The sequence below is a fragment of the Diplotaxodon limnothrissa genome, linkage group LG7 (assembly GCF_057381915.1).
Source record: "Diplotaxodon limnothrissa isolate DT_005_m linkage group LG7, D_limnothrissa_male_GT1.1, whole genome shotgun sequence".
Classification (NCBI taxonomy): Eukaryota; Metazoa; Chordata; class Actinopteri; order Cichliformes; family Cichlidae; genus Diplotaxodon; species Diplotaxodon limnothrissa.
Window position 1 is genome coordinate 19,738,275 of NC_140602.1, and position 12,735 is coordinate 19,751,009.

Sequence of the window (12,735 nt, forward strand, 5' to 3'; positions counted from 1 at the left end):
CAAAAATCACAAAACTATAACCCTACATATGGAGAATTATTATTATTATTAATATCATCATTGTTACACAGAAACCAGACAACTGTTGTGCTGCATGAACTTCACTTATCATCATCATCAGAGTTCAAGTAAAGCTTGTGTGTGTGTGTGTGTGTGTGTGTGTGTGTGTGTGTGTGTGTGTGTGTGTGTGTGTGGTTTTTTCTCCCTTCCCCATGGCAGTGAACCTGAAACCACATGACACCTAGCAACAATGGGCGCCTGTGTACAAATAGAGGAAATAATTTTTTTTTAAAGAACCACAACAGAAGTAAACTTTATACCACAGCAGCGTTCAAAGCTTGGTTTTAAATATGTGTCAAACTTGAAAACAGTTTAATGAATAAATAAATAAATAAATCCCACGTAACCCACAGCAAAAATAAAACACGCCACTAAATATAACACAAACCAGTTATCAGCGCTACACAGGAGTGCTGACACCATAAAAGCCACCTTAATCATGGCGCTAATATACAAGCCACGCTATAAATATTACAATATCACTTTTTTCGCCCTCCGTTTTAGCTCCTGTTGATATAAAAGGTGAAATCATTTCTGGGTCTATTTCCAATCGTGCTGCAGAACAAAGAAAAGTTTCGACTCACCACAACAACGCACCATGTGCTGCGACTGTCCACAGCGCAACAGGCGAGAGGAGGGGAACCGAGAAACAGCCTTTCTTTTAAGGTGTTTAGTCCAGCCTGCTGCAGCTGCTTGGTACTGCTTTTGCTTCTGAGGGAAACTTAAGAAATATCTATGTCACCGCTGCGCTTCGTTAAATACAGATAGCCCGGGGGAGGGGGGGGAGAGAGAGAGAAAGAAGTGATGATCCGCCGGGTTATAATCTACGTGGTGGTCTGACGGCTTTGGTGAGGACAGGATTATACACATCCCAAAGAAAGCTTTTCATCTGTTTCATCCGCTGCTGCTGTCCCCAATATCCCCACAAGTCTGCATGCATCCTGAATTAGTTTACTGTGCTGCTCAGCAAGTTATTACAGCTGGTTGTTTTATGGGAAGTCAAAAATATTTTTTTGCTTTTTTATTATTTTTGTTGTTGTTTTTTAATTGCTCTGTTGATATTTTAGGTGATGTATATGTAGCTGCAGTGCATTTCCTGCTGGAGCACTTGCATGCCTTGTTGCATGCAGTGAGCGACCTGCAATACCTGTAAAGTTTGTGTAAGCAGAAGTAGTATAGTTTTGGACTCTTATATTCAGACTGAGCAACTTTAGCTTATTTCTCTCTCTATATGTGCTCATTTTCACTGGGATTCACTACTATTTTACTTATTTAGATTCCAGTTAGAGCATTTTTACTCTTGCTTCTGTGCCCTTTGGCAGTTTGCTCCGAGATTTTGGGTGGAAGTTGTTTTTTCTGGGGGGTGGGAGGGGGGGTCATGTTTTGCATTTTAGAGATTTCAGCACCAGGTTATCGTTTGTCATTAGTGGAGCACTTAGCATGCTTCTTGTAGCTTGCACTTGAGCAGTCAGTAACTCACTCTGCAGCCGTTTGAATGCTGATTTGAGCTATCACTCAGAATAGCTCGCTTTCACAGAATCTTAAGTTGCACCTGTTGCATGAATAGCTCTGAAATGCCAGACTTGACAGACGGTAAACACAGGCTGCTCTGCACTTTTCCATCCGGGGCGCTCATAAATGACTTTTGCCCAGCAACATGTTTTGCGCCCAAGCCAGGCCGCTTAGGTCTCTCGATAGCAAACAAACACCACCTTTCACACTGAGGTGGCTTTAATGATCACCTTGATCCTGGCACGGTGCGCTGGCACAAGCAAGGCAACCCTGTTGACCCCATACTGCATAGAGACAAGGGTAATGAGATTAGCTTTGCATGAGTGTGGCTTTTGTTTGTGACGTGTCCTCTCCAGATTGTGCATGCACGGCTTTTCAAGCTCTGCAGTTCATGTGACAATATAACTGCAGTTAAGGGAGTAAGGATTACTGGGTGAGGTGATCGGGTTCACAGAGCTGTGCGCTCAGGGCAAGAGTTAGTTACTGTGAGTGCATGTGGGGAAGGAAATGATGTGAAATGTCCAGGATTTCTCACCGTTTCCAGAGAGAAAGTGGTGCAAATGGTTCACCTTTGTGTTAATCCCTAGTTATGTTTCAGTGTGTGTATTTTTCCTTTGCTGCACCCAAAAATGTTAAGAATGGTCTTATATCTGTCTTAACTTTTTAAATTTGGAAAAACCTGTTTTCTGTGTGACCTCATATCTGCTTTGTTTCAAACTAACAAAAAAATATGTGGTTAAAATCACACTTTTGTCTTTAGTTGTCACCAAGACAACATCGATTACATCAAATAGTTACAATATTAATTACATAAGGTAGCTGAACCATTTGCTGGTCTTCAGAGCACTTGCTGACAAAGAAGATATGTTCAGACCACTTACACAGAGTCTGCACAGACTGTCTCTGGTTTTGCCTTCAACAGTTGCTCGTCAGGCTGTTCCAGAAACAAATGCAATGACAAAGACACAACTGTGATTCTGCTTGTCAAATCAAACGAAGTTAAACTGTTTAAGAGAGACTTCTGTTCTACCACGTGACAAATCGCACGTTATAGCCGCCGGATCAGGAGAGCACTACCATATTTTGAATTCAGCTTTGTTTTGTCAGTGCACATCATTGCCCTTTTTTATCCTCTGCTGCTTGATCGAGAGTCCCAGCAACAACTGGCTTACATATACAAAACAAAACAAATACAGATATTTTGTTTGGGGGTTAACCGTGTTAACCGTCATCCAGGGGCATGTGAATTCCCGCTATGGGGTTCTGCTGAGATGCTTGACCTTGGAGGCTCTGGAGGCTCTGAGTTCACTAAGAAATGCTTATTTGTACACAGAGTGTGTTGCTCAAGTTGAACAAGGCTGCTTTGTACAAAGAGACAACTCTCACTGGTGTCTGGACTCCATTTCTGCTTTATATATTTATAAATTTGTAGCAGAGCTGTTAATTTGGTTAGGATTGTGAAAATGGGACTAATGTTTTTATATAAAATATGCTTAAACTGGAATTGCCTCTGAATGGCTTAAAGGTAGCTTCAGTCATTTTTTTCAGTGCTCAGACCACCAACCTTACAAACAAGACATCCGCTAAAATGCTGCATGAAATCTAAAAGATTGTAAAACAAAACTGGCGTCAGATTTCACATTTCTTGGCTGTCATTAACTTTCACCCATTCTCCCTCGTGCTAGTCTGTTAACTTTTAGAGGTACCCCTGAAGGAAAACATGTTCATTAAATTCCCAGCAGGATTCCGTACACGGGCTTCACCCTGTCATTGACAGATTCATGAATGACTCAATATGCGTCTGGATTTGTAACCTGCGAGGGCTTAACAAAAAAGTCTGGGAACAATGGCAACTGAGGCAAAGCTGGAGAGCCTTCAGTCTAAACAAAATCTCATTGTTCGTGTTTTCCACAGTCAGGGGGTTAGGCATTCCCTTACCCACCCCCCACACCATAGGACTCCCAGAACCTTAGTCCGCTGTTCCATCCCAGTCTCAGTACTACACCAGCTTGTAGTGGGGTTAGTAATTAAACAGGCTGCCTCTCAGTTTCTGCAGCTCCACAGGGGGAGTCCCTGCATGAAATGCACTCCTCATTCTGAGTCCAGACAGCAGCTGATGAGGGATTATCTGCTGGCAGAGGCATGGCATACTCCCCACCATAACCTTCAATTAGTTCAGTTCACGGTCATATGTTGGGTGGACCTGACACTACCTTTCCCACGGCTTTTTCATAAACAGCAGCAGCGTATTAAAAAAGGTACATGTTTTACATATCACATGTCATCTTTTTAACGTACAGTTTTCAGACCTGGTATATTACATGATATGTGTTTTTAAAAAAAAAAAAGTATTTATATATCCTATGATAATTACGTGCAGTATATTGAATCACAGAATGATCACCTCAGATGGCAGATGGATAACAGGTACTTTTCTCTTACTTTTTATTTCTTCAATTTCTTTTATTTATTTCACCAAATCTGCAACTCAAGGCTCTACTTCCAGTTAGTAATCACGTGTATTCATGCTAATAGTACCTTAACCTTAATAAGACTGAAATATCGACTACTTTGATTGTGGAGCTTTGCCTGTATTGGACTATTTAGGCAAAAATCAAAATCTGACAAATTTCATTGATCTCTTGAGAATTCTAAAAATAAACAGCTTACTTTTAAACATGCTGTTGAACAACCTCTTATAACTAAATTCAAAGTTAGAACTCATTTTATGCCTTTGCCAGGCAGTCAGAGATGACCTTGACTTTTATATAAATAACTCAACTAACTGACGATTTGATTTCATTTGATATTTGTTGGATTCTTTTGAGGTATGTATTTTTGGGCGGGTATGGTTAACTTATGAATTCTAGCTCTGAAAAACGTGTGTTTCAAACTTGGAAAAGGTATAATCAATCAACGCCATCCTCTATGGATAATGAGGTGAACATTGAAAGTATATTCTTTCAACGAGAAAAGGTTCAGTTGGAATCCAGCATATTTTGGTGTGAATCTATCCAGGACTACCAAAGTGAAAGTGAGTATAGTCCCAACAACAACATGGTATCACAGTGTGATATTTGGCTGCATAAGTGCAAAAGGTGTTGGGGTGTTTATAGAAGGCACCATGGATGTTTTTGGATATATCAAAGTGCTGGTGGAAAAGATGACTCCCAGTCTCTCGAAGCTTGGCAGAATATAAATATTCCAGTGCCATACCGATCCAAAGCAGACTCCCAAAAGCTTTTGTAAAGAAGAAAAAAGTGAAAACTGTGACCTGGCTAAGCATACTGTGTGTCTTTAATAGACCTTGGGAGTATTTTAAAGCAACAGAGCCCCTAGAAAAGAGCAGCTGAAAAACAATAACGTCCAAAAGGACTGAGTCTTGTCTATTAAATGTCATGTAATGGGAAAATATCTATTTTAATCTGATACATAATGTAATTATAAGATTTTTTTTTTACTTACCTAAAATTAACAGTGCAGCGTGTATCTTTTTTTAATACTAGCTTGCATCTTGTTTCTTGTGTGTCTAGCATGAGAGTAACGGCACTGAAAGAGCACTATTCTAAAGGCATTTTACATCAATACTACTGTTTGGGTCTAGCATCATCAGAAAGTGCTACAGCATGAAAATCATCCAAAACCCACCTGCATGATGAACTTCAGTTTGTTGTAGGGACCAAGCTTCCAGTCTGGAGATAAGCCAGTGGCTGGGGAAAGGAAGGTAACAGGCATGGTTTGCCAAAAGCAGAAGTACAAGATGGCTAAGCCAAAAGGTGCTAGGCTAAAAACAAACCCTATCTGATCAGCTCTCCCATTCATCCTACTTTCCAATATCTGCTCCCTAAACAATAAATTGGACTACATCTGACTTTAGCAGACTACCCTGTGGGAGTTTACAGAATGCTGGTCCTTTGTTTTCGCAGCTCAGTTCTGGATGGAACTCCATTCGCTTACAGGGGCCCGCCTCTTTCATGCTGATAGAAATGGAGCTATGTAAGGCAAGAGTCGTGCTGGTGGCACAAATGTCCTTGGAGGTTTTCTTGGAGTTTTGCTGTGATGGATTCTGCTGAGTAGCAGATCAACTTTATGACCCTTTCCCGTGCACGTGTTTTTTTGGAAAATGTAGCTTTTTCTACTTGGTCTTTTGTCCATACATAATTACATCCATACATTTTAGATAATCAAAATTGGAGCTTTTTAAAAAAAAAAACCTTCTTTTTTTCTTGCAACATCAATGTGCTACATTATCTGCATGAGACAGTTTTGTCCAGTAGCAGAGACAAAATGCTACTACTGTTTATATTTCTATCAGCAACTTTTCCAGCTTACACATATACTCATAGTTACTGTACCGACATTTAAAAGATGGAGGTGTTAGAGTGAGCTCCAGATGTTGGTACTACATTCAACTTAGAGACAGTTTCCCAGCTCAGGCCCTGCTGCTGCAGTTTGTCCAAATGCTCATTCCTTCCCTTATACACCATCTATGTTTGCCTAATAATCCCCCCCCCAAGCTTCTGACTATTAACATACGACACTACTTGTTTTTTTCAGATGTTGACATCACATTATTTGACATCACATTATGCTGTGATTGCAGCCATTCCCCAACTCTCTGTGAATGGTACTCATGGCCATTGATCAGTGGTCTTTGATCAGTGGGTTTTGGTCAGTGGTTGTTGATCAATGGTCATGAGAATTTGCATAATTAAGATTAAGGAACTGACCTCCCAGCCCATTGGTCCTTCAATGGGCTGGTTTCAGTCATTATGTAAATGCAAAAGAAGTCACTTGGATGATTGACGTAACGTTTCTCCCACAAAAATGCTACGTCCAGATGAACAGAATCAACTTTTGGAGACATCACATTATTGTTTTTTGTTTTCGTGAGGATGGAGATTTTTTTCAAAACAGTGCTGATGGACAGGATTTTTTTTTAAATTAAAAAGTGGAAAATGCAGATTTTAAGAAGTGTTGAAACACTTACAATTTTAACACTATACAGTACTGTCTAGAAGTCTTGAGTAAGTTTTCCTTTCGTTATATTTTCCTTCCAAGGAGACAGGCCTTCTTGTAATTTTCAGAGTTCTAGATGGAACTTGAAAAATTACAGTACTTCTCATTGGTTTCCAAAGATCTTTCAAAGTTCATATTTGGACACTGGTTGCTTTTTCACCCATTTTCAGTCAAGTCCTTCTACCTGACCATTTTCTGCCCTATGAATCATTTAAGTATATAAAGGTCTCTAACTCAAGGGATGAACTAGATAACAAATTTTAATTCTGTCATTAGGCACTTTGTTACTAGTAGCCTGTTGCAAAAATACATAATTTGCTCCCATTTTGTTAGTTAAAGCTATGAAAACACCAAACTTAACACAACTTCACATGCATAAAACAGTATTTCTGCACCTAAGTTGATCCATCTACTGTCTCATCAGAAATGGTCTCAATGGAAGAGTTGCTGTCAAAAGCCATTCTTAAGGAAGGGAAATAGAGAAAAAGGCAGAGGTATGTCAAATTACACAAGAACCGGACTGAAAATCAGTGGCAACAGGAGTGATGAATCCAAATTTGAAATTTGTTGGTTGAAGTCCTTGTCCTTGTATGAAGAAGGTCAAAGGAGAGGTAAAACGGTGAGTGGAGGCTCTGTCGTGGTTTGAGGCTGCTGGTTTCAGCCAGTCATGTTGGGAATCTTGCCAAAGCTGATGGAATTATGATCGTAGAAATGTATTGTCAGATTTGAACCCATCACGCAACAATATGAAGTAGCTGATTTGCAACAGCTTCATTTTTCAGAGTGACAAGGGTCCTAAACTCACCATCAATACCTGGATAGAAAAATACTATCAGTCATGGATTGCCCTCCCCAGAGCCCAGACCTCAACATTATTGAAGCAGTGTTATTTATTATTGAAGCAAGCCTTTTGTTCTGTTGACAGACAACAGAACAAAAGGCAGCCAACATCCAAAGTAGAGCTTTGGATGTCATTCAAGAAGCCTGAAGAACTCTTCTGTGTTGAAGAATAAATGTGGTCATAACAAATATTAACTGTCAAGCTTTTTAGCCTTTCAAGCTAACAAGCTTGTTAGAATTATACAAAGATTGTATTTGCCTTGTATAAGGCAAATACGTATGATGGTAAACATTTTTAAAAAGGACTTAACCTATTTCTTCTTTTCCCAGTAAAATTGTAAAGACATGAGGGGCGACTCAAGACTTTTCAACAATGCTTTAGTTCAGATTGGTATTACTATTTTCTTACTGGTATGTTGTTCTAGTGAATAATAATTTATATAGGCACTATGGTGGCTCAGTGGTTAGCACTGTTGTCTCACAGCAAGATGTTCCTGGGTTCAAACTTGAGTAGGTCCCTTCTGTATGTAGACTGCATGTTCTCTCTATGTTTGCACCAATGAAAAGCATAAGAGCTACAAAAGAGCTTCACTCCCTGGTTAAATAAAGGTTAGAATAATATGACTATACCTAGAAATTTAAGTTAATCCACTAATGTCATCATGTGAAATCCAGAAATGCCCATCTAATCACGAAAAATTGACATAATAAAGAAACCTGTTTATAACTAACTAACTAAACTAACAAAGAGAGATAGCATGTGGAAAACACAGCAACCCTACCAGTCTGAATGCATATAGCTCAAGTTACAAGTTATTTTGCAATAATTACCTGACAGTTTGTAAGATAAAGCCTTATAGCATGCATGGTTTACAGTCATCAGCAGTCTGCTCTAATTGTTGACAGTAGCTCTCAAATGACATAAGTGGAAACCTGTTAATTACTTTGACTTAAATACCAGTTAGAAAGTTCACATAATGAAATCCGTGTGCAAATGCAGAGCAAAAACATCAATAGTTTAAATACAAACCTCACCTATTAATAGCATACAGCACGGATCTGAGCTACTGTCTTTGTATTTACTAGGAAAAAACTGTAATTGTGTTTCTGATGTAAATGTCAAATTATAGGCTTAACTTAAATTCCTGCTTAAAGTATTATCCCTTATTAGCCTTAGTCGATATATGATAAACCCTTAATATTCTGTAGAAACCATCCAGGAGACAAACCATTTTAATCATGTATGTTTCATCAAGCACATCTAGTTTTTGGAGGGCGTACATGTTAAAGCGCAACTGAGTCTGAGTTTAATTAAGAGCAGTGTTTGGAAAGTAACACTATATTCTGTTGAGCCACGTCTCTGTGCTTTAACATAACTTAAGCTAATAGCTCCAGTGCTGAAGTTAACTTCCAACAGCCTGCCAAGAAGCTGTCAAATTAGAAATGGGGTCTTTCAGTACATAAAAAATAAGATCTGGATCCACAAGTCCATGTTGTCTCCGTGAATGTTATTTAATCCAATCATGAAACCTCTACCTTGTCACTTATTCCTCTCTCTTGTTCATCAGCTTGAGCTTGAGAAGATTAATTTGACTGTCATGCACAACCAAATACCAGACACATTTCCTATAGCAATGCAGGTAAGAGGGCATTAAACTAAACTTGTTTTAAATATTTGTTTTACAAAAGGGAACACAAATTTAGTCAAGACTTATTAAAAGTACCTCACAACTGATAGACATTTATGGTCCTGGTGCAAACCAGTTAGTTTCGTTTAATCTGGAGAAGTTCATGTTACATCCTAAAGGAAGCAAAGTCCAGTGTGAGTCATGTGTATGTGGGGGAAAGGTCATCTCAGGTAAAGTGATCACATGGGCTTTCATGGTCTTGCACTTCACCCTGTTATTGTTGACAAAAGCTGCACCATATGCTGTTTCCTGCAAGAAGTCAACCTGACACAGACACAGCACCAGAAATGTCGTGACACAAACAGACAATGGGATTCCCAGTTCATCTGTGACCTGCTTTTAAGGACAAGACTGAAAGGATGAGCACCTATGCTACCAAGTGCGTTTGTGGGTGTGTGTATGTCGGTCCTGTTTGTTGCGCAGTGATAGGCTTAGATGGGCTGGCAGACGTGCCTTAACAAGATGTGGGGCAGGCCTTGATAACACACTCAGTTGAGCTTTCTATTTTCGGTCATGAGACTCCATGAACTCACTCACCCCAGCCAGTGCAAATGAAAAACAGTTGGTTTGACATTGAAATATCAAAATGTAGCAGGAAATTTTGTTTTCTTTGTTATATTCATGCTATCATGTGCAGCAGGAATAACATTTAGGCTCAAACACGTGTACGTGTGTTTAGCATCCATTCTTACGTTGCATGTTTGTAGCATGCTATATTCTATTGTATGACATTTGTGTGGACACACACACTCAGAAGATATTTTTGCATGTGGCATACAGTTCATTTATTGTTGAGTGTTTGTCAGGGCATTACCGCATCTAATCCCTTTCAGTGCACTGGGAGGGTCTCTATTTGGGGTTTTTATCCCTCTTTGCTGTTGCAGATTGTCTGTTGGGCCATCCCCACAACCCTGCTGCAGCTGTTATTCATCACGGCATATGTTTTTCATCACATGTTATAATGAACTGTCAGAAGGAGCCTTGACAAATGCTGCCTTTCTGTTTATGAAATGATCATGTTGGCCTCACACTTCAAAACACTAGTATCATCCAGTGGTTACTGCACCTCACTTGTAAAATCTGTTTTGTGGGCATGAATCACCATAACTCAAAGGTAGGAAGGTAGGAGGATGTTATATTTAAAAAGTCAATGAAATACAAAATCCTTCATTGCATACCAATGGTCTAAAAAAAACAGGAAAGACTCAGTCAGGCTTGTGGATTTATCACTGGACAACATGCTTTCCTTTACAGTAAGTGACCTCAAAGAACTTACAGCATGGAGCAATCAACGCTGCGCACTGCACAATACAATACTGTATATCTCTTGCACTCTTACTCCCCTCGCCTCCCGGGCCATAAAAAGACCCCCCCCCCCCCAAACAAACACACACACACACACACACACACACACACACACACACACACACACACACACACACACACAGATTCCTTCCAGAGATGACAAACACACATTGTCCTTGTGCTGAAACAATCACTTCCTTTGTGATGGAATGCTCGCAGGTCAGGCAAGGTCAAGGATCTTTTAGGACTGTAAAGCACTAAAAAAAATGCACATATGTGTGGAAAGGAAAATGGGACTCATTCACAAGAAGGCTATTTATAGGAGTGTTTTCAGTGTATGTTACTGTAAACACCTTATCACCAGAGGAGATTGAGCTTCCTTTTTGTGGACCTCCATTTTATTTTTGTATTTAAATGCCCAAAGTCTTGTTCATACAGAGCGCCATCTCTGGCGCAGAGCTCAGCTCGAGATTTCAGTTGCTGCATGGAGATGGTTTTGTTCCTCCCTACCTCTGTCTTTATTCCCCTTCACCCCTCCTCTGCACTGGCTGAATCAGCACACTGGGCCTCCTGGTGTCACTTTGCAACTTTGCACTTTGTCCATGTATCAGTGGCAGAAACTTGTCTCCCCCAGTGACAGAGCTAGAAGGGGTACGGTGAACCGGAAATGACTTTGGAATGGGAATGGTGGCACAAGTGAAAGAATGATCGACAAGAAAAACCTTTGCTTAACTGAGAATTGAAGAGAAAAAGTCACAATGAATCAAAAGTAGCCCATGGAGCCTTTACGTAACATTTTGGCTCTTGTTCTCAATTTAATCTTTAAAAAGCATCTGCATTCACTTTCAGCTGCATAAAGTGCAGCATTTGACATGGTGAAAAGTATGGCCAAAGGGTACATTTTAACCCTGCGCAGTGACTAAACAGCAAAGGAAGGAGATCAGCTTAAATTGGCACACATATGAATATTACTCACTGAACTTTTATCTGACCCGTATGATTAGAAAAGAACTTGAGCAGTGGAGTTTACACATGCAGCGGGTGTCATAGTCGAGCAGTTTATAGCTCCGGGGTCTGCTCTGTTAAGAGGTGCAAATGGGTCTAGACGCAGCAAGATTGATTGTATATGGATAGAAAATTTGGTGCACACTCAGAAAGTATAATTTACTGGGTCAGTGGACCTTGATTTTTATCTTCTTGAAATCTTTGAAGCATTTGGACAAAACATAATCTAATTAGTATCAGTATATTTTCCTGTCACTTGCATCAGGATATCTGCTGACACATACAGAAAAAGCATAGGGAGAAAGTTTTTTGATTAAAAAAAGAGTGGGAAATATGACAGTTATGTACTAATTTGCCTACTACGTTAAAGGGTGGTTACAATTTTTCACAAGCTTGGGTTTATCCTTTGTAGTTTTGGGATTTTTATTTATTTATTACCGATTCAATATCATTATAATTATGCACGAAACAGAATAAGTGAAATGGATTGATAAACTGTGATGAATATCTACAGTGGGAAGACAAGCCGGAAGTGTTTTTGTTGTTGTCATTATAAAGAGTGATTTAAAAATATCTTACCTATTGAATGAACCATGAAAGTTGATATTACTGTTTTGAAAGGGAAACAAGCTGCTATGGTGTAGTTCCTGGAGGAGTCGTAGGTGTCCATTACTTTGTTGACTTTGGTGGTAGTTAACGCAGGCCTTGGTGATTGAAAGAGCCCCAGGAGAGCCCCTTGTGAGCCCAAGTGTGTGCATGAGTTCAAGAGATATTAGATAAAACTGGGCTCAAATCATTGTAAAGTTGCCCTTACTTATATCCCTGTGGCTTGAACATTGGACAACCCAGTGAACATAAGGGTTGCTTACCTGTGCTTGTGGGCTGGGAAGTGTGTCCTGATTGTTGTGCCCAGTCTTCTGCGAGTTCCTCAGGCAGAAGACTGCAGGTCCTGCTGACCTGTCTTCTTGCATCCCACCCAGAAACTCAAAGTAAATGGTCCAAAAACTGGACCATATCCTGCACCTCCATTGCTGAGGCACTTGGACAACTAAAGTGGTTAGTCTTGTCGTGGTGACAATCCCCAGACCAAATAGTACACATCAAACATCCGTCAAGTTTCCTTGTCTTATGGGATTCTGGACAAAGGTACCAACAGCTAAAGCAGGGCACAGTTCTGGAATCAAAATTTGGGAGTGGGATAAGTTATGTCAAACTACAAAACGGTCATCCTCAAAGCTTTTCTGGGAAACTGGCAGGGAACTCAGGAAAAGAAAGAAGGTTCCTGCTCACACTCTATGTTCTAGTG

The 12,735-nt window shown here is 39.9% G+C and overlaps 1 long non-coding RNA gene across 3 annotated transcripts in view; it reads right to left on the reverse strand.

The window, feature by feature from the left end:
• LOC146628192 (uncharacterized) overlaps positions 1–931 on the reverse strand; it is a 41,781-nt gene extending 40,850 nt beyond the window's left edge. For all 3 annotated transcript variants that reach the window (XR_014906395.1, XR_014906396.1, XR_014906394.1), the window contains exon 1: positions 645–931. This is a non-coding gene — a long non-coding RNA (uncharacterized LOC146628192). The remainder of the gene's footprint in view (positions 1–644) is intronic.
• Between the last annotated feature and the right edge of the window lie 11,804 nt (positions 932–12,735).